This window comes from Lygodium microphyllum, chromosome 20 (genome assembly GCF_053477565.2).
Source record: "Lygodium microphyllum isolate KBCC chromosome 20, Lygodium_microphyllum_v1.1.10, whole genome shotgun sequence".
Classification (NCBI taxonomy): domain Eukaryota; kingdom Viridiplantae; phylum Streptophyta; class Polypodiopsida; order Schizaeales; family Lygodiaceae; genus Lygodium; species Lygodium microphyllum.
Window position 1 is genome coordinate 102,799,101 of NC_141154.1, and position 20,338 is coordinate 102,819,438.

Genomic DNA, 20,338 nt, shown 5'->3' on the forward strand with positions numbered 1-20,338 from the left:
GAGATATGCAATCTTTCTCTTCTTGTGTGCTTCTTCACAAGTGCAATAACAGCTTCCTTGACATGCCTCCACTCTGTTTTAAGACCTGTCTATGTAGTCTAATCCTCTAGCAAATCATCAAGCTTCTCTTGAAGCTCAGGATCAACTGCCTGTAGAAACAATTCAATTTTCTGACTTGCAAGAGCTTGTTGTTCTGCAAGATCCAACTGATCAAATCGACTTTCAAATTCTCTTAACAATTCTGTAGCCACAAGACCCTTGTTGGGTTGTAAAACCCACTCGTGAAAAGTCTTGCGCGTAATCAAACTAGTATCTTGAATGTAAAATTCTTTCCTAAGTGTCTTCTTGAAGGCTACCCAGTCAACATCCTGCATGTATAATTCAGTAATCCACGCTTTCAGTTCATGTACAATAACATGTACAAAATATTGGCTCCATGCAAGTTGAGCCACCCTAAAGAATTCCATCTTCTGAGCATAGGTATGTACATATGTAGATACATTCCTGCCATTGAATAACTTCACCTCACGCTCAACTGCTTGCAAAGCATTCATCACAACACTTTATTTTTGAGCAAAAGCTTGCATCACCAGTTGTTGTTGTTGTACCTGCATAAGCATATTCATATTTTGCACCAACTATTGCAAAACATCACTGGAGATTGTATTTGAAGATTCTCCCATCTTGTCTTTCCTTCTTCTGATGACCTTTCACATCGAGTTCACCAATGTTAGAGGGATTTTTGTCCAAAGCTCGAATCCATCGGGGATCAGAGTGTAACGTGTCCCCTAGTATCATTCAGGACACGTCATAGCAGTCCATCTGAAAGGATGTCTAGAAAGCTCCGCCCGGCACTCCCATGGAATGTTACGGGTTTTGCGATCTAGTTCTTCCCACGTCTGCCACGTAGCGGAAGTATCCTGGCCGTCCCCACTTAGAATTGATCGGAATTAGGGTTTTCCTAAAGGGGTCATTAGCTAACAGCAACTAGCGTCAGACCCGAGCGAACTACTTTACGCAGAAACACCAGGTCCGAAGCGGATTCACACTGCACTTGGTTCAAGGAGAATGGGAAACGAGAGGGATGCAAAGCTCAACCTCTCTGCCATAAGGCATAGTCCCATTCCGTTCCCCTAAAAAAACGTAAATCTGGTAAGACGTATCTCTAGGTCATCGTTCTCGTTATTCTTTTTGATGATGATGATCATTCCGCTGTTCTTCGAGATTTTTGAGAAAAGTTCCCGGCTAACCGGGACCACCCAACTGTAGGACGGACCCATGGCCCATCCTCCACACTTTCCTCGGTTTGTTTTAGTTATGTAATTATCTAACACATTAATTTGACATATAACAATCAGCTTCTTTAATTAACCTTGTTAAGCACTGGTTCCTTCACGTAATCTTATCACGAGACATAGAAAAACAACATCAAGCAAGTTCTTTTAACATTTCATCATTTTATCTTTGAAATACAAGGAGTTCCGCCCGTAGGCTTTTCCATAATATGCCCGAAGGCTAACCAGTAATCTCCAGGGATCACTATTCCAAGCTTCCGCCTGTCAACTAGTATGCGGGCCTCGAGATCCAATCCCGAGTCATGTTAGCCTCTTGTGCAGGACCCGGAAGGCGAGGGATTTACGGCCAGAGCCCCTCCTGGCACCCAAGCATCCTCCTACTCCAAGTAGAGCTTAATGGAAAGACCTCTTGCGGCGGGTTCGGTCCACATTCGTGGCGCGGTCAACAACCCCCTTGCTTAGGGTCAGGCAGGCAGTCGGGGATAACTGAAGCTGCCTCTCCCTTCAGGCCTTCAACCTGAAGTATAGGTACTTATTTAATTTGTAATTCATAATTCAAACAGAGCCCTAAAATCTCTAGCAAGCACAAACATTTCCATTAATCAACCCAGTTGTATGGCAAACTGCTAAGGAAGTGTTCTTTCCTTTTTGAGTGTATCAGCAGTCGTTCTCAAGGTGTCTTGTAACTTGGCAAGATCCCTTATATTCTGGTATAGGGCATACCCAACTTGGTTAACCCTAAGGTACCTTAGATATGCTAGTTTCTATTTTACAACTTTCCTTATTTAGAAGGATATCCAAAACTACGTCTTTTTGCAAGATAACTTGCGTAAGGATCTGCCGTCCTTGATGAGGGTTTTTTTTCCCTTTTCTCCTTGTGAATCAATCACAAAATGATTTCATACATGTTGCGCAAGTACTGCGATGGAATAATCTGTTTAGATTTTTTAAGCTGACGTATGTCATGCCTAGGGTTTCTTCATTTAGGGACAAACCCTGGTTTCTTACCTTTATGAAATTATTGTCCTTACGGTAAGGAAAGTAGTCAAGTGTTTAGGGTATGAATGTTTCTATGTTTAGATTGGTTTGGTTAGCTTTTGGAAGGTAATCTTACTCATCTTGTCACGGTTTAACTATCCTTGTGACAATTAACTTTCCCAATCAATATAGTTTAATTTGGCATATAGCATAATGCCAAGATGATACAAAGAGCGACAATACTCCTTGGGACAAAAAGGCCTAGCTGAGAAATTGGTGTATACACACTTTATTAGTCCCAAGTCCTCAAATGGCAGGGGAAAAGTGTTAATAGAGTGTCATCCAGCAATTCCCCATTACATTTTCTTTCCCAAATAAGTTCGTATATCTACTTTTTATACTTGTTAATTCCTAACATTTAACTTCCGTTTTCTTTAAAGATGAACTCATGCCAAATAACAACAGTTGCCTTGCTAAGATGTGCAACCAGCAAAGATAACTCCCTAGTAATTTGAGCATCGAAAGAAACCTTTCATGAATTTGGCCATTTTACCATTACTCGTTGCGAAAGGAATAAGGCTAATGGTGCAAGATATAATTTCTACACTTTAGGAATATATTACTATAGTAAATGGTTAATCTTGCCTATAATTTTATAATGCTTGATGCAATTTGAAGAAAGCCAATTTGTATACATTGTCATTCATAAGCTAACTCCTTCGTTAAAAATAACCCGAACAAATATATCCTATCCTTAACAATTTTTCTTTGCATGATCGACTTAAAACTGAATTAACACCAAGAAGAAAAACATGGCTTTGAGGTGAGATATCCACATGGATACCAGGAGATGACCCTCCCGCAGCTACACCTTGGACTTTCCTCGGCGGCATCGTCGTTCGAAGGTGAGATAGCCTTTTTCTTTTTCTTCTTGGAATTCCATCCTTCCTTTTCTTTTACCTTTTCCCCACTCTTCCTCCTTCACTCCCTCTTTTCACTCCCTCTACTTCCCTCCCTATCTTTTATCTCACGGCTATTTCTCCCTTACGGAATACCATACGAGGCCATGATGAAGAATTAGATTTTTAGGACATGGGAGTGTGTGGACACCGGCTTGTTTGATAAAACTAAGAACACAAAGCTCAATTAAGAGAGCACTTGCACAAGAAGATCTAAAAAGTGAGTGAAGGAATTAATGCAAGGGAATGGAAGTCTGCAAGGTAGCCTAAGGACAAAGTAGGCCTATGGGTGTGACTTGAATAGTCTAAAGAGCTATGAGGAGGGAAAAAGGGCAAGGGCTTAGGGGGGAAGATTAAAACCGGGAGGGGAAACAAGGGGGCTTAGGGGGGAAAATTTAAACCCGGGGGGGAGGGGGGGGGGATAATAAGGGCTTTGGGGGGATTAAAATCCGGAGGGGGAAAAACAAGGCTTAGGGGGGGGGGATTATACCGGGAGGGGGGGGAAACAAGGCCTTAGGGGGGAATTAAAACCCGAGAGGGGGGGAAAACAAGGCCTTAAGGGGGATTTAAAACCCCGGGAGGGGGGGGGAAACAAAGGGGGTTTAAAGAAGAACATAAGGGGGGGGTGAAAGGGGGCTAAGAAGGTTCTTTTAGAAGCTTTCCCCCAGGAATCTTCTAAAGCTTCCACATGGGGGGAAAGCTTATTCGACAGAATGGCGGGACTGGACGGACTGCGGCAGTCGATGGCGATGTGGTGGAGGGAAAATGTCGGCGTGACAGTGATGACTCGTCTTCCTCCCTTCAGCTCGAAGTTATGGCGGCCTTCTCCTTGTCTTGCTCGGCCTCTTCTCTCACGGCCCAACCTCCTTCTGTACAGCGGCCCCCTCTCCTCGTTTAAATAGTGGAGGGAGGGGGATCTTCTCTTCTTGCGTGTCGACACGCATGTCCTCCCTCCCTCCACAGGCTCCACCAAGGAGCTTAGTATCTCCTTCTATTCCCCTCTCCCTCCAGCTCGTCAGTCGGCTGGAGGGATAAGGGGGGAATAATTTAAAAAAAAAATCTATTTAACTAATTCATTCTTATTAACGCGGGATATTACATTCTCTCCCCCTTGTAGGAATTGAGATGTCCTCATCTCGAGATAAACTGGGGATATTGATGGTTGAGAGAGCTTTCATCTATCCAAGTGGCATCCTCTTCGGGATAATCTTTCCACTGGACAAGGCATTCTTTCAAGGTTCTAGATCTTAATTGTCTTTCCCTAATTTCAATAGGCTGATATGGAATACATTGTGAACCTTTAGGTTCTCAGGGAGTTGCAATCTATAAGCATTGGGTCCTAGGCATTTGAGGATCTTATACGGCCCACAATACCTTGGACTTAGCTTCTTGCATTCTCCTAGGGATAGAGAACTCATTTTAGGACGTACCCGAATGAATACCATGTCTCCTTCTTCGAAGACTCTTTCTTGACGTTTCAAATCTGCATATGCCTTTTGTCTATCCTTGGCTGCCTGTATGTCTTGTCTTATTGACCTTATTTGATCATCCATGCCCTCCAACATTTGTCTTGAAGCTTCAACTCTTAGGGTTGGATCAAAAAAGTTTAGGGGACTTCGACAATGATGACCATACAATGCCTGGAAAGGGGTCATTTGAATGCTCTGCTGGTAAGAAGCATTGTAGGCAAATTCAACTAATGGCAAGTATTGAATCCACCTCTTCGGCTCTCGACAGCAGTATGCCCTAAGCATATCCTCAATGATTTGATTTACTCGCTCTGTTTGGCCATCCGTTTGGGGATGGTAGGCAGTGCTAAAACAAAGTTGAGTCCCCATAGCTTCAAAGATAGCTCTCCAGAAGTGTGATGTGAAGAGAGAATCTCGATCGCTAATGATTCTTCTAGGTAACCCATGTAGCTTGAATATCTCCTTGATAAACAATCTTGCAATGTCAGAGGCTTTATAGTTTGTCTTTACTGGAATCAGGTGTGCAACCTTGGTAAGCATGTCAACCACAATCATAATGGAATTGTATCCTCCTTGGACTTGGGGTAAGCCCACAACAAAATCCATACTGATGAATTCCCATTTCATTTGGGGAATGTCAAGCGGTTGCAGTTTCCCTGGCATCATGACATGTTCGGCCTTGATACATTGGCAAGACAAGCATTCAGTGACATACTTGAGAATGTCACCTTTAAGCCTCCCCCAATGGTAGCTCTTCCTAACTGCATTAAGAGTTTTTGCATAGCCAGGATGTCGTGCGAAAGGAGAATCATGAGCTTCCCATAATATCTTCTGCTTAAGCGACTGGCTTGCTGGTATACACAGCCTTGTTCTGTAGTAGACAAGTCCCTTATCAATGGAAAATTCCTAATACTTAGCTTGCAACTTCTGATTCTGCTCCTTGGTAGATATTTCTTTTATCATTGTTTGGTAGGCCAAATCATGGCATGCTTCCTCTCTAGCTAGTTCAAGTATAGGGTTGTTTGGCATAGATACCTTTGTAGCTAGAGATCTGGCCGTTGATGGATTCTGCAAGATTAGGGAATTTAGGAATGCCTTGCGACTGAGTGCATCGGCAACTACATTCTCTTTCCCTGGTCGGTACTTGATTTCAAAATCATATTCCTCCAATACTTCAATCCACCGACGTTGCCTCATGTTGAGCTCGTTCTGGGTAAAAATCCATTTGAGACTCTTATGATCGGTTACTAGAGTAAACTTGTTACCCAACAGGTAGTGTCTCCAAAGCTTTAGAGCATGGATGACAGCTAGTAATTCCAGATCATGTGTGGCATAATTCTTTTCATGACTCTTCAATTTCCTTGAAGAGTATGCTACTGGATGACCTTCCTGCATAAGTACACACCCCAAGGCCAGAATGCTAGCATCAGTTACTACCTCGAGCTCCTTATTGAGGTCAGGAAGTTTTAGAATAGGTGCTGATACCAAACTTTGCTTCAATTTGTCGAAGCTATTTTGTTCAGAAGTTGACCATGTAATAGAAGTCTGCTTCTTTAGTAAGTCTGTAAGAGGTGCTGCAATCAAAGCATAGTTTTTGATAAAGACCCTATACCATCCTGTCAAGCCAAGAAAGCTACGTATTTCTTTGACGAATACTGGTATTGGCCATTCAAGCACATCTCTGACTTTGGTTGGGTCTACTGATATTCCTTCTGATGATACTATGAATCCCAGATATTCAATCTGACGCTTGAAGAATGCACACTTCTTCATTTTTGCATACAGCTTATGGGCCCTCATTGTCTCAAGGATAATCCGAAGTTGAGGTTCATGATCTTCTTCCTGTTTAGAATAGACTAAAGTGTCATCGAAGAAGACAAGCACGAAATCATCAAGATATGGTCTAAAAATATCATGCATTAATCTATTGAAGGTGGCAGGTGCATTTGTAAGCCCAAATGACATAACCAAGAACTCAAAGTGCCCATATCTTGTATTGAAGGCCGTCTTTGGAATATCTTCTTCCTTGATCCTTATTTGATAATAACCTGACCTGAGATCAATCTTGGAGAAGATCTTTGTACCTTGAAGACGATCGAGAAGCTCATCAATTCTAGGAATAGGATACTTGTTCTTGACTGTTGATTGATTCAACCCTTGGTAATCAATACATAGTCGAAGTGTCCCATCTTTCTTTTTCTGGAATAGTACTGGAGCTCCCCACGGTGAGTTGCTAGGCCGGATGTAACCCTGATCCAACAGTTGCTTGAGTTGTTCCTTCAACTCAATTGCTTCTGGTATGGACATTCTATAAGGTCTCCTTGCAATTGGTGCAGCTCCAGGTACTAGCCTAATCTCATGATCTACTTCTCTTGGAGGCGGAAGTTCAATCAATTCCTCAGGGAATACGTCAGCGTATTCCTTTAGCCAAGAAGGTCCTTCATGAGACTCTTGCTTTTGATCTAACTTGTTGAGTTTGATCAGGTAAACGGGTAATCCTTTTCTGAATCCTTTTATGATCCGAGATACTTTGGCTAATTGGATTCTTGGCACTCCTGCCTCACCTTGAGTTGTGACAAATTCCCTTTCAGAGTTTCGAAAGGAAACTTGACCCTTTCCACAATGAATGTGGGCGTCATCAGGCTTAATCCAATCCATCCCGAGTAGACACTCATGGATACCTAAATTCATGACTCTGAATTTGACTAAAGTCTTCTTTCCTCCCAGAAAGAATTCCACCTTAGCAGTTTGCCTAGTACAAGTTACCTCACGACCGTTTGCCAATTTCACAAGCAGGGTAGGTGCTTCTACTGTGGTTATTCCTAATCTTTTTGCACATGCTGGTGAGATAAAGGAATGTGTACTGCCACAATCAATCAAGGTTTTGAAACCTTTACCTTGATAGTCCGACGGTGTTTGAATCACCGAGAATTGGCGATTCGGCCCTTTCTTGTGTAAAGTAGCATGGACTGTCGCTCTTTCGAATTTTGCTTCCATAGTCGGATCTTCCTCTTCTTCTTCTTTGCATCTTTTCCTATTGGCAATGCAGGCAGTTCTTCCTCTTCCACGGGTGGCGGCTCCTTGACCGCGGCCTGCACCTTGGAAAGGCATTTGACGATGTCCCCCGCTGAGCTTGGGACATTGCCTCTTGAAGTGACTGGGTTCGTTGCAGTGGAAACATTGGAGATTTCGGCCATTACTTTGAGTAGAAACAAAGTTGTTGATGTTATTTGTCCTTTCTTTCTTCCTTTGTCCCTGATTGTGACCTTGAACTCTCTTCACTTGAGGTCTGAATACTCCTCTGTTCGAGTCACTATAGGACCAAGTTTTGTTACCCCTTGGTCTAGCTTGCACTTCCTGAATTATAGGCGCTGCTCGAATGAGTGCATCTTGCAGATCTGATGGACGCATAGATTCGAGACGGGTATTTATGGGTGGATTTAAGCCTGCGCAAAATTTGGACACCTGCTGTGTCGTGTCCATCTGTGGCGCATATTTTAAGAGTGAGACAAATTTAAAGTAGTATGCGTCAAGGGTGAGTCCTAGCTGTTTTAGCTCGTAGAACTCATTCATTTTCTGAGTACGATATGCAGGTGGCAAATATCTCCCTTGCACGGCTTTCTTTAACTTCTCCCAGGTAACGGACCCCTCTAAAGTCCCTTGATCCCTACACCATTGTTTCCACCAAAGTCTGGCTTCGCCGGTGAGTTTTAACTTGGCGAGCATGGCTTGATTGGTAGGTGCAGTACCAACTGCTTCAAAGTAATCCTCCATAGATTCAATCCAAATTTCAGCATCAGACTGGATAAATTTGCCTCTCCCGTCAAACTCGGGTGGCTTTATCTGCTTGAGGAGGAACTTCTTCTCCTGGGTCACAGCAGTACTTGATATAGGGGGCGAATTTGGAACCTGTGCCTGGGGTTGTGCCTGGATAAAAGTTTTCTTAACGTTATTATATGATAATTGAAGTTAGCTTATCTTTAGTTCAGCTATCTCGTAAATAATGAAGCTAATTAACTTTTTAACAACTCTGATGCACAGCCAAATATTGATAAAAGAAGTCTTTATTTATATTTACATGGGCGTAGCCTTATACAACGTCTCGTGTGATGATAATCCAATCATTACATTCAGTTTGGGGAGAACAATGTTGTATTGCATTTGTCTACAGGAACTGTGTAATAGTAGGGTTTTGGGTCATGGATCTTTAGGAATCGATAATTCATTGGAAGTTCAGGATACCCTTTTCGTTGGAATCCATACTTCTCATGGCGGCCCAACACTTTAATCCTGTCGGCTGGGATTACACGGGTTACTTCCTCATATACATATGAGTTCATTTCAACCCTCCGACCTTGAATATGTAAAGTCGAATTTACGTGAGCTTCCACAAAAATGAACAGCTTCACGACTTTCAAGTCTTCCAACCACTTGATCCTCTTTAGGTTGGTCTGTAGATAAGCGAACCGATGGGCAGCTATGTAGTAGATTCCTGAAGACCCTGTCCATCTTCGTTCTATGTATAAAGGTGATGGATTATAAATCTGCGCCAGGATGTTCATCATCCCAATTCTTTGTCTATAAAGCGGAGAATGCATTGCAGTCATAAACATGACCCGAAACACCAAAAACTTGTTCCACGCTTCATAGTTCTGCAAGAAAGCATTGAAGATGAGGAAATGTTTGGACAGCAACAATTTCTTTATTTCATTTTATTGAGATCTCATAAAAACAATTCCGTTGTTGGTCGGCTCTGATACCAACTATAACGTGTCCCCTAGTATCATTCAGGACACGTCTTAGCAGTCCATCGGAAAGGATGTCTAGAAAGCTCCGCCCGGCACTCCCATGGAATGTTATGGGTTTTGCGATCTAGTTCTTCCCGCATCTGCCACGTAGCGGAAGTATCCTGGCCGTCCCCACTTAGGATCGATCGAAATTAGGGTTTTCCTAAAGGGGTCATTAGCTAACAGCAACTAGCGTCAGACCCGAGCGAACTACTTTACGCAGAAACACCAGGTCCGAAGCGGATTCACGCTGCACTTGGTTCAAGGAGAATGGGAAACGAGAGGGATGCAAAGCTCAACCTCTCTGCCATAAGGCATAGTCCCATTCCGTTCCCCTAAAACAGTGTAAATCGGGTAAGACATATCTCTAGGTCATCGTTCTCGTTATTCTTTTTGATGATGATGATCATTCCGCTGTTCTTCGAGATTTTTGAGAAAAGTTCCCAGCTAACCGGGGCCACCCAACCGTAGGACGGACCCATGGCCCATCCTCCGCACTTTCCTCGGTTTGTTTTAGTTATGTAATTATCTAACACATTAATTTGACATATAATAATTAGCTTCTTTAATTAACCTTGTTAAGCACTGGTTCCTTCACGTAATCTTATCACGAGACATAGAAAAACAACATCAAGCAAGTTCTTTTAACATTTCATCATTTTATCTTTGAAATACAAGGAGTTCCGCCCGTAGGCTTTTCCATAATATGCCCGAAGGCTAACCAGTAATCTCCAGGGATCACTATTCCAAGCTTCCACCCGTCAACTAGTATGCGGGCCTCGAGATCCAATCCCGAGTCATGTTAGCCTCTTGTACAGGACCCGGAAGGTGAGGGATTTACGGCCAGAGCCCCTCCTGGCACCCAAGCGTCCTCCTACTCCAAGTAGAGCTTAACGGAAAGACCTCTCGCGGCGGGTTCAGTCCACGTTCCCGGCGCAATCAACAACCCCCTTGGTTAGGGTCAGGCAGGCAGTCGGGGGTAACTGAAGCTGCCTCTCCCTTCAGGCCTTTAACCTGAAGTATAGGTACTTATTTAATTTGTAATTCATAATTCAAACAGAGCCCTAAAATCTCTAGCAAGCACAAACATTTCCATTAATCAATCCAGTTGTATGGCAAACTGCTAAGGAAGTGTTCTTTCCTTTTTGAGTGTATCAGGAGTCGTTCTCAAGGTGTCTTGTAACTTGGCAAGATCCCTTATATTCCGGTGTAGGGCATACCCAACTTGGTTAACCCTAAGGTACCTTAGATATGCTAGTTTCTATTTTACAATTTTCCTTATTTAGAAGGATATCCAAAACTATGTCTTTTTGCAAGCTAACTTGCGTAAGGATCTGCTGTCCTTGATGAGGGTTTTTTTTCCCTTTTCTCCTTGTGAATCAATCACAAAATGATTTCATACATGCTGCGCAAGTCCTGCGATGGAATAATCTGTTTAGATTTTTTAAGCTGACGTATGTCATGCCTAGGGTTTCTTCATTTAGGGACAAACCCTGGTTTCTTACCTTTATGAAATTATTGTCCTTACGGTAAGGAAAGTAGTCAAGTGTTTAGGGTATGAATGTTTCTATGTTTAGATTGGTTTGGTTAGCTTTTGGAAGGTAATCTTACTCATCTTGTCACGGTTTAACTATCCTTGTGACAATTAACTTTCCCAATCAATATAGTTTAATTTGGCATATAGCATAATGCCAAGATGATACAAAGAGCGACAATACTCCTTGGGACAAAAAGGCCTAGCTGAGAAATTGGTGTATACACACTTTATTAGTCCCAAGTCCTCAAATAGCAGGGGAAAAGTGTTAATAGAGTGTCATCCAGCAATTCCCCATTACATTTTCTTTCCCAAATAAGTTCGTATATCTACTTTTTATACTTGTTAATTCCTAACATTTAACTTCCGTTTTCTTTAAAGATGAACTCATGCCAAATAACAACAGTTGCCTTGCTAAGATGTGCAACCAGCAAAGATAACTCCCTAGTAATTTGAGCATCGAAAGAAACCTTTCATGAATTTGGCCATTTTACCATTACTCGTTGCGAAAGGAATAAGGCTAATGGTGCAAGATATAATTTCTACACTTTAGGAATATATTACTATAGTAAATGGTTAATCTTGCCTATAATTTTATAATGCTTGATGCAATTTGAAGAAAGCCAATTTGTATACATTGTCATTCATAAGCTAACTCCTTCGTTAAAAATAACCCGAACAAATATATCCTATCCTTAACAATTTTTCTTTGCATGATCGACTTAAAACTGAATTAACACCAAGAAGAAAAACATGGCTTTGAGGTGAGATATCCACATGGATACCGGGAGATGACCCTCCCACAGCTACACCTTGGACTTTCCTCAGCGGCATCGTCGTTCGAATGTGAGATAGCCTTTTTCTTTTTCTTCTTGGAATTCCACTGTCTTCTCCTTCCTTTTCTTTTACCTTTTCCCCACTCTTCCTCCTTCACTCCCTCTTTTCCCTCCCTCTACTTCCCTCCCTATCTTTTATCTCACGGCTATTTCTCCCTTACGGAATACCATACGAGGCCATGATGAAGAATTGGATTTTTAGGACATGGGAGTGTGTGGACACCGGCTTGTTTGATAAAACTAAGAACACAAAGCTCAATTAAGAGAGCACTTGCACAAGAAGATCTAAAAAGTGAGTGAAGGAATTAATGCAGGGGAATGGAAGTCTGCAAGGTAGCCTAAGGACAAAGTAGGCCTATGGGTGTGACTTGAATAGTCTAAAGAGCTATGAGGAGGGAAAAAGGGCAAGGGCTTAGGGGGGAAGATTAAAACCGGGAGGGGAAACAAGGGGGCTTACGGGGGAAAATTTAAACCCGAGGGGGGGGGGGGGTAATAAGGGCTTTGGGGGGATTAAAATCCGGAGGGGGAAAAACAAGGCTTAGGGGGGGGATTATACCGGGAGGGGGGGGGAAACAAGGCCTTAGGGGGGAATTAAAACCCGGGAGGGGGGGAAAACAAGGCCTTAAGGGGGATTTAAAACCCCGGGAGGGGGGGGAAACAAGGCCTTAAGGGGGATTTAAAACCCCGGGAGGGGGGGGGAAACAAAGGGGGTTTAAAGAAGAACATAAGGGGGAGGTGAAAAGGGGCTAAGAAGGTTCTTTTAGAAGCTTTCCCCCAGGAATCTTCTAAAGCTTCCACATGGGGGGAAAGCTTATTCGGCAGAATGGCGGGATTGGACGGACTGCGGCAGTCGATGGCGATGTGGTGGAGGGCAGATGTCGGTGTGACAGTGATGACTCGTCTTCCTCCCTTCAGCTCGAAGTTATGGCGGCCTTCTCCTTGTCTTGCTCGGCCTCTTCTCTCACGGCCCAGCCTCCTTCTGTACAGCGGCCCCCTCCCCTCGTTTAAATAGTGGAGGGAGGGGGATCTTCTCTTCTTGCGTGTCGACACGCATGTCCTCCCTCTCTCCACAGGCTCCACCAAGGAGCTTAGTATCTCCTTCTATTCCCCTCTCCCTCCAGCTCGTCAGTCAGCTGGAGGGATAAGGGGGGAATAATTTTTTTAAAAAATTCTATTTAACTAATTCATTCTTATTAGCGCGGGATATTACACAGAGGTAGAAGGAAGTAGAGATAGGAGATGGAAGAGAAGAAAGAGAATAGACAAGAGGTAAACATGACAAAGACAAAGCACAATGAACTGAATCAATATGTATTGAAAGAACCTAGAATCTTTGCACTACTCAGAAGTAATCTCCAGGCATTAAATCTCCTAGAGCTTCTTTGTAGAACAAAACGTTCATCAAAATTACAGCTCCTTCTTTGCTGCTCAAAACCCATATCTGATGGCTCCGTTGGCTCCGAAAGGGGGGTAAAATTGCAAGACACCTGCTTAAGGATCTCTCAAATCACTCCTTTCTCTTTTAGTTCAAACTGCAATTTTCAGCCTGTTTACAGTGATCGTGATGCGCGCGATTTCACCAGTCTGTCTTTTTTATGAAAATCCCATAACTGACTAAAAAAGCAACTTATTTTTTGCATGCAATCCTAATCTAGAAGCTTTTCTAACTTTTTCAGATTTTTACAATAAATAATACAAAAATAGGCTAAAATTATCCAAAAATCTAGTATTTTTGGATAATCCATGCTTTGGATATTAGCACTAATGACTCAGATCACATTGACTCTCTACATCAATAAATAAGTCGGATGATGATGCATTCCATGCTTTTTCACACTGTGTCCGTGTAGTGGTATGACAGCGTATCCATTGGGGATCAGAGAGAGAACGAAGTAGAGAATAGGAGATAGAGGAGAAGAAAAAGAATATACAAGAGGCACACAAGATAAAGACAAAGCTCAATAAATCAAAGCACTATGTATTGATACAGCCTGAGAAGATAAACAAAATCCTTGTCTCGGACTACTTAGAAGCAGTCTCCAAGCATAAGATCTGTTGGAGCTATGTGGTACACCAAAAACGTGCACCAAACATTAGCTTCTTCTATAATGCTCAGATCGCAAATCTAATGGTTCCATTGGCTTTGAAAGGGGGTAAAACCCCAATAAACCTAATTAGAATTTATCTAGATCACTCCTTCTTCTTCTCATTTTTAGAGTGTTGTTTGCTGCCTATTAATTACAAGTGCGTGCTACATGATTTTGGAAGCCCTTCTTTTTGCATGAGATCTCCCAAAATTGGTTGAAAAAACAACTTGCTTTTTTCATGCCACCCTATTCTAGAAGTTTTCTATAGATTTTAAGGATATTTATAAGAAATAAAATCCAAAATATCAAAAAGAGGCTAAACTTGTCCAAAAATCCTATATTTTGAAACTAACCATACTATGGACACTAGCACTAATGACTAATATGACATTGACTATCTAGATTCATCAGAAAGTTGAATGATGATGCACTCTAGGTTTTTTTCACACTATGTCCGCTTGTAGTGGCACGCCATCTACCCCCTCTGAACCTACACATCCTCTGATATATGCCACCAATGCACCACCTAGGTCAAACACCCACAATATCAACTTGTTGCTCATCATGCACATTAGAAGGCATCCCCCTGGATCATAGATCAAAATGGCTAGCATTTTCAGAACTCTAACACCATACCAAGCATCCACTTCAGAGTCATTAGGCCTTGGGTGTGCATCATATACTAGAGGTTGTTGTTCAATCTCCATATACAAGCTATCAATGCACCCATCAACAAATACATAGCATCATGTCTTCTCTTTTAGATTCCAACACATGGAAATATGCTTATATTGATAATTGTGTACTACATCAAACATAAACTGAGTCTCAATTGTATCCAACACATATTGACCATTACCAAAAATAGTGAAGCAATCCATATCTTGAAGCATCTTTGAATTGCCTATCAAGGCCTCAAAGCCTCTGAAACATTTTCCAGTTGTGGATCATTACATCTAACATCCTCTAAAGGCATATCCTCGAGCTCATGAAATTTCTCATAAACAATAACTGTATCTAGAAAATCATATGCATATGACACTTTACCAATCTCCCTCTAAGTCCCTATATCAAGTAAAACATGAGCTTCATAAACCTCTTCAGATGCATAAAGAAAATCTACAAATGCAATGGATGACTCTTCTAGTACAGGATCTTCCAAGGCATATGTGGTTATCTCAATATTAGACTGTAGCTTATATCCCGGCTACTTGTCTTTCTTTTTTCCCTCTAATTGTTTGCTATCTTATTTCTCCTTCTCCTACCCAACCTCTTCCATAGCATGCTCCATAGGTGACTGATTTGCAACTTTAGGAGGATCCACACTTCTTCTTGTCACTCTCTTAGATATCCCTACATTATCTTTAGGAGGATCCACACTTCTTCTTGTCACTCTCTTAGATATCCCTACATTATCTTCATCTCTCTTCTATTTCTCTTCCACAAGTACATCTGTGTTTTGTCCTTTTGCTAAATATGCAACCCCTAAATATGCATCTACCGGTGATTCCCAACCAATTATGTCACAAATGTTTTGCCCTGCATGAGACATTTCACTATTAGTAACATTCCTCTTACCAAAAGTAGAAGCATGTACAATCGCATAAGCATTTCAGACAGCCAAGTCTTCCAATAAATTTTTCATACCTCCCTTTCCAAAATTCAAAGAAAGGGGCAATCTCATTTCTTGTGCATGGATCTTGCCATCTTTTCAAAAGATGAGTTGTTGTGCCAAGGCCTCTTGATAAGTAGCACAATCCTTTCTTTCACGCTGCAAACTATCACACCACATACATCTTTTCTCTCATTTAGGGGCTACTACTCATCCCCTTTCCTCTTGTCCTTTCTCATCTAGTTTTGTGACCTTCAGCTCAAGATCTCGCATGCCTTTAACCAATTCATCTAATAAATCTTGCCTAATAGTGGGAACAATAGCATGTGTAGCCATAGGGTTAGCCACAGAAGTGAATGGCTTACTGGATACATCAACTATATTGCGTGTAACAGTGGGCAAGCTAGATACATGAAATCTTTCTCTTCTTCTATGCTTTTTCACCAATGCAATAACAACTTCCTTAACATGCCTCCACTTTGTTTTAAGCCATGTCCTTGTAGTCTAATCCTCTAACAGACCATCAAGCTTCTCTTGAAGCTCACCGCTTGTAGAAACATTTCAAATTTCTGACTTGCAAGAGCTTGCTGTTCTGTAAGATCTAACTACTCAAACTGACTTTCAAATTCTCTTAATAACCCTATAGCCACTTTAGGGCTAATTGGGCCAATGAAATCAATTCTCCAATCCTTGAATGGTTGCCACATCTATCACTAGGATTAACTCCATTTTGTCCTTACGAGTAGGGACTTTAGTCCGTTGGCACTCATCATAATGTTTTACCAACTTGGCTGCATCAGAGAATAGCATTGGCCACCACAATTGGGACGCGAGCACCTTGGGTGTTGTAGTGTCCCCACTGAACTGCCCTCCAACTATCGCACCATGTTCTTGTTTGAGAACATAATGCATTTCATATTTATAGATACATCTCCTTAAAAGACCATCCTATCCTACCTGATATAGTTGACCTACAATCAACTGATAAGGTTGGATTTTCAAGATTAGTCTTTTTAATCGGGCTTTCTCTATTGGTTGTTCCGATAGTCCATTCTGGAGTATGTAGACTATGTCATTTGTCCAATATGATGTGAGGTTAGCTCTAACTAATTCTCATTCAATGGAAATTTTAAAAAGGAGTACAGGAAAATATGGTAGGTCGTCATTGATTCCTTGTCTAGAAACCTCTCCTCTAGGGTACCGGTGTCAGAGGGGTTTTAGTTGAAAGGTCGTATCCACCAAGGATCAAAGATAGAAGGAAGTAGAGAATAGGAGATGGAAGAGAAGAAAAAGAATAGACAAGAGGTAGACACGATAAAGACAAAACACAATGAATCAAATTACTATGTATTGATAGAACCTAAAATCCCTTGTCTGGTACTACTCAGAAGCCAACTCCAAGCATTAGATCTCCTGGAGCTCCCTCGTAGACCAAAAATGTGCATCAAATAACAGCTTCTTCTTTGCTGCTCGAAACCCAAATATGATGGTTCCATTGACTCCGAAAAGGGGGTAAAACCCCAAGACACCTAGTTAGAAATCTCCCAGATCACTCCTTCTTCTTCTTCCAATTCAAAGTGTTGTTTGCTGCCTAGCAACTGCAATCATGACGTGTGCAATTTCGCCCCTATTTCTTTTTCATGAAAAATCCAAAACTGACTGAAAAAGAAACTTATTTTTTGCATGCCACCCTAATTTAGAAGTTTTCCTAGCTTTTTAAGATATTTACAATAAATAATATCCAAAATATCCAAAAAAGGCTAAAATTATCCAAAAATCTAGTATTTTTGGACCATCCATGCCACAGACACTAGCACTAATGACTTAGATGACATTGACTCTCTAGATCAATAAGAAAGTTGGATGATGATGCACTCCAAAGTTTTTCGCACTATGGACAGCCGAAAATCTTTCATGAAGTTCTTGCATAATATTTACTTGTGAAGCTCTGTCACTCAAAACTCGTAATGGCATACCCTGTTTATTTTTAGCATGTTTCCATAAGTATCCATCTTTTAAGAAAAAACCATAGGTTTTCCTCTTGATCTTCTTAAACTCCTCATTTGACCATTTGTCTCTCTTTGTTAATGTAATAAGGTATTGACCAATTCTCAGCCACTCTCCTACATATTTGTCTTCCAAAAACACTTCTACAAAATATATATAACATCTAAAGTGTCTTCTCTTTGCTGTCCAATATTTTGTTAATGTTGTAGCAACTCCTTGCATTGCTAAATTCACTCTTACAACATCATTTTCAGTTGCAAGAAACTCATCTTCTTCCTCCTTATCCATCATCCCATCTTCATTCTCATAGCATTCCCGAGATAACATGTCTACCACCACTCGGTTATCTCTTCTTGCAATATGTTGAAATTCAAGGTTCAAAGATTTGATGTATGCAATCCACCGAAGCATAGCAATGTCCGGGGTAGCACAACCAGTAATCATACCTAATACTGGCAAACAATCGGTCTCAATGACTACATGAGTCCCATAAAACACTCCTTATCACATTTAAGGGTTGTCACAATTTCCCATAATTCTCTTTCTACTTGTGGATACCTTCTCTATCATTCAGTAAATACTTTAGCACCAAAGTGAATTGCATACCTTTGCCCTTCCTCATCATCTTGCCTAATTTCCCATCCAATCTTGATTGGGCTTGTATCAACAGTAATAATGATAAGCTTTCCATGTGCATAATCAACCTTTCTCAATATAGGAGCAGATTTCAAGAGCTGCTTCAATTTCTTCATTACTTTCTAATGTTTCCTTCTCCAATGAAATCTCTGACCTTTCCTCAAGATCTAATATAGAGCATCAGCTACATGTGCAAACGAGTGGGTTTCCCTAAGCTTGCAAAACTAAGTGACTAAGTACACTAACCCTTGCTCCTATGTCCACTATCCCCTGCCATGTAGTGTCTCCTAAGGCAATGACAGGTAAGACTGCATGCATCTCGGTGCCTTCCCAAAAGGCATTTATATGTGGGGATTTAGAAATTGGATTCAATATTAGGCTTGGTATATGCGTCATGACATTGTAGTTTGGAAAGTTTTGAAGCCTTTGGTCATTACTCTGTTCTACCCATTGCTTCAATTCTTGCCAAACTGTGGACTTTTGTCTAAGCAGTTCTCCCAATGACAATGTCACAGGAGTTGTTATGAGTGTGGTTAGCAAGTTGGCATCCCTCTTTTCCTTCTCAACTTCATGGACTCCTTGAAAATGTTATTGAACTGTTTGTGTATTCTTGGCTTTCTCATTCTGTCCATGTAGTTGTTCACATGTTGGCATTGTCTTTCTTGCCCTCAGATATGTGGGAGAGACTGGTGGGCTCATGGTTGAGAGTGCATTAATCTCTTCCTCAACTATAGGCTTGGCATCTTTAAGGTGAGTGTGTGCTTCTTTTATCCACTCCTTGACCTTATCTGTAACCTTGAGCTATTGGTCAGGGTTAGGCTACTCTCCAATGTTTGCGCTCCCCCTCTCTCTTGTCTTAGGAGACAGTGTTTTTTCTTCGACATCCATGACTTTCTTTCCCTTGGTTAATGTGGTCTCACTCTTGGTCTTGAGCATTATTTTTTCCTTCGTTCTCTTTTTTCTTCATCGAGGGTGACTCTTCTTTCCTATGGATGATGCATATAGGTTGCTAGGCCCAGGTAGTGAGATACCTGCCTGCTTTGTTTGAGCTCGTGTCATGAAATTTAGGGGAATTGTTGTAGCATCGTTGTCAAAAGGTTTTTTATCGAAAGGTCATATCCACAGCGGATCAAAGATAGAAGAGAGTAGAGATAGGAGATGGAAGAGAAGAAAAAGAATAGACAAGAGGTAAACAAGATAAAGACAAAGCACAATGAATTGAATCAATATGTATTGACAAAACCTAAAATTCCTTGTCTGGCACTACTCAGAAGCAATCTCCAAGCATTAGATCTCTTGGAGCTCCCTCGTAGACCAAAAATGTACATAAAAAAAATAGCTTCCTCTCTGCTACCCGGAACCCTCCCATTGGCTCTGAAAGGGGGGTAAAACTCCAATACACATGCTCCAGAATCTCCCAGTTCACTCCTTCTCCTTCCAATTCAAAGTGCTATTTTCTGCCTAACAACTCCCGATGCACCCGATTTTTCCATCTTTCATTTTTTTCATGAAAAATTCAAAAACTGGCTACAAAAGCAACTTACTTTTTGCATGCCACCCTAATCTAGAAGTTTCCCTAGCTTTTTAGGATATTTACAATAAAAAATATTGAACATATAAAAAATAGGTTGAATTTGTCCAAAAATCTAGTATTTTTGGACCATCCATGCCACTCACACTAACACTTATGACTCAAATGACATTGACTCTCTTGATCAATAAGAAAGTTGAATGATGATGCACTCCAGAGTTTTTCACACTATGTCTGTGTAGTGGCACGACATCGTTATCATGCGACTCAACACAGAAGAGTCCGAGTGGCACATACCATATAATTGTTGAGCTTGTGGAGGGCTTGCACCTTGGGCAATCGACAAACAGATGTGTGACTCCGCACTCGGGGCACCTCAAGTCAGCCTTCTCTCTATTTTCTTTCTCCTTTTCAGGGCAATGAGACAAGATATACCTAGGGTGGCCATATATCCAACACATGTTATGGGTTCTTGGGACTATGCTCCTCCTAGGCCTCTATCTCTTCCTTTGCCTACTAAGGCCATGATTGGAAAAGGTATTTAATCCATCAATATGGGGTTGCCTTCTTTGTCTCATAAGAGACATAAGGGTTCAAGTAAAAATTT